General features: G+C 43.5%; 1 pseudogene; it reads left to right on the top strand.

Annotated features, from left to right (window-relative positions):
• The first annotated feature begins 420 nt into the window (after positions 1–420).
• On the top strand, positions 421–1,118 carry LOC109386243 (40S ribosomal protein S8 pseudogene; annotated as a pseudogene).
• The last annotated feature ends 1,376 nt before the right edge of the window (positions 1,119–2,494 follow it).

Here is a 2,494-nt window from a genome sequence, read left to right as displayed (position 1 = left end):
AAATTTAGGATTGGTGGTAAGGGGCAACTGCTTTCAGCCCTGATTAGATCTCCCCTCTGCTTTACTTTCAAGTGAAGCTGATGAAAAGATCCTACCCACCTCTGTGAATATGGGATTGCAGCATGAATTAGGAAGAAACATCTCTACTTACAACCTACAAGGTAATCTGAAAGAGAAAATGATTTCAAGTTCTTAAGGTTTGGGAACCACTCCTACTTAGTTCAGGAAGGTGGTTTTGGAATAAAATTTGAACTATAACCTTGGGTAAAAGTGAAAGGACTAGAAGTAATGAAGTGATCCATGAAACCAAATATTTAGAATCAGAAGGTCAGACAACAGGATCAAAGATTACCTATTCTAGTTTGCGCATTTGTACTTCACATTAAAAAGGGAGTAAGCTGCTTTTTCCAGTTGGCACTGAGCCATGGGCATCTCTCGGGACAACTGGCACAAGCACCGCAAGACCGGGGGCAAGAGAAAGCCCTACCACAAGAAGCGAAAATATGAGCTGGGACGCCCCGCTGCCAACACTAAGATTGGCCCGCGCCGCATACACACAGTCCGTGTGCGTGGAGGCAACAAGAAGTACCGTGCATTGAGGCTGGATGTGGGGGACTTCTCCTGGGGCTCCGAGTGTTGTACGCGCAAAACAAGGATTATTGATGTGGTCTACAATGCATCCAACAACGAACTGGTCTGCACCAAGACCCTAGTAAAGAACTGCATCGCGCTCATTGACAGCACACCGTACCAACAGTGGTACGAGTCCCACTATGCACTGCCACTAGGCCGCAAGAAAGGGGCCAAGCTGACTCCTGAGGAGGAAGAGATTTTAAGCAAAAAGCGATCAAAGAAAATTCAGAAGAAATACGATGAAAGGAAAAAGAATGCCAAAATCAGCAGTCTTCTAGAGGAGCAGTTCCAGCAGGGCAAGCTTCTTGCTTGCATCGCTTCAAGACCAGGCCAGTGTGGCCGAGCAGATGGCTATGTGCTAGAGGGCAAGGAGCTGGAGTTCTATCTGAGGAAAATCAAGGCCCGTAACGGCAAATAAATCATCCTCCCTCCTAGCTTAGTCCATGTAATAAAGGTGTTTTGTGTTCTGTGAAAAAAAAAAAAAGGGAGTAAGCTCAGTGAAGTGATATGCAAGAAATTATTTGTATGCAAGGAAGATGAAAGATGGTCTGATTTAAAGTGAAAGATAAAGGCTGAAATTAATCCTGTCTGAAGACAGGATTAGGAAGACAACAATAGGAAGAAAATAAAAGGTATCCAAGAGGTGGACCATGAGAACATGTGATATACAGAAATTTGTCAGGGAAGAGAGCAGAGCCAAAGGATTTACAAAGCAAGATAGATATTCCCGACTGGGAGAGAATTCACTGGAATATACCATTGAAGGAGGGGGGGGGGAGGGCGGAGAGGCAAAACAAAAAGAAAACAGGTACAAACCCTGTGAGTCAGGGTTGTGAGAAAGAAAGTCAAGGGAGGGAAAGGAAAAAAAAAAGCAAGGAAGAATGAAATGGAACGTCCTTAAAAATACAAGAAAAGGAAAGGAGAAAAGGCAGTATGTAGCAGGCTTACTAGAGAAAGAGGAGTAAGATTAAAATGCTGCTAAACGAGAAACTTCAGGTGTTGAAGGAGTTTTGGTAGTTTTTAGAGTATCAAGAGTCAGGAGCAAAATATTTCACAAGCCTTGAATTTCTTTCTAAATGGCTGGTTGTTCAAAGCCTTGTCACACGTTCACTCCTAAATCAGTCATTGGCAGGCGACTGGCACTACCATGTTTGGTTAAGCTATTCAAGGTTCACAGCAAGGCTGCCTTACCTGACGTATATAGCCACCTGAGAACTAAAGAAAATTGGGGCTCAGGGAAGAAGAAGAATGTGGGGGTGACTGTTGGGTAGAGAATCTCTCAATAGAACCTGCTACAGAAGCAGCTATGGATTTGGTGAAATTTGGGCTAGTCCTTGAAGAACATGTAGATCAGATATAGATATGAAAAACTGGGGAAAAGGCTTTCCATTTGGAGGCAATACTCTGAGTGAAGGCACAGAGACAATAGAGTGCTGAGTGTGTTTCTGTCTGATGCTATCAGAGGTGGTTTGCACACAGGGAAGTAGAGTTAGGTCACATTCAAGGATATACTGGTTTCAGATCATAAAGGGCCTTGAATGCCAGGCAATTGAATCAGGACTTTACTTAGTGAAATAAGTTTACACACACTACATTTGATTGTATTCTTAAAAGTTTTGATTCTGGTGTTTCTTCTTCACTCCCTGATGTTGGGGTTCGAGGGGGTCAGCAATAGTAGCCCTCCCAAGACCCTTGAGTTTAGAAACAATGAGATGTAGATGTAGAAGCCAGGCAGGTGGAAATAAAAATATCCCCTGTGTTTCTGCTACGGGGTTGGTTGGACTTGGAAGACATGGCTGACAAATGCAGCAACAGTGGATTCCCCAGTATGCATCCCCAAATTAGATTTAGGTTCCCAATG

Source organism: Hipposideros armiger, unplaced genomic scaffold (assembly GCF_001890085.2).
Source record: "Hipposideros armiger isolate ML-2016 unplaced genomic scaffold, ASM189008v1 scaffold_130, whole genome shotgun sequence".
In the NCBI taxonomy this organism is placed as follows: Eukaryota; Metazoa; Chordata; class Mammalia; order Chiroptera; family Hipposideridae; genus Hipposideros; species Hipposideros armiger.
This window is presented reverse-complemented; position numbering and strand designations above follow the sequence as displayed.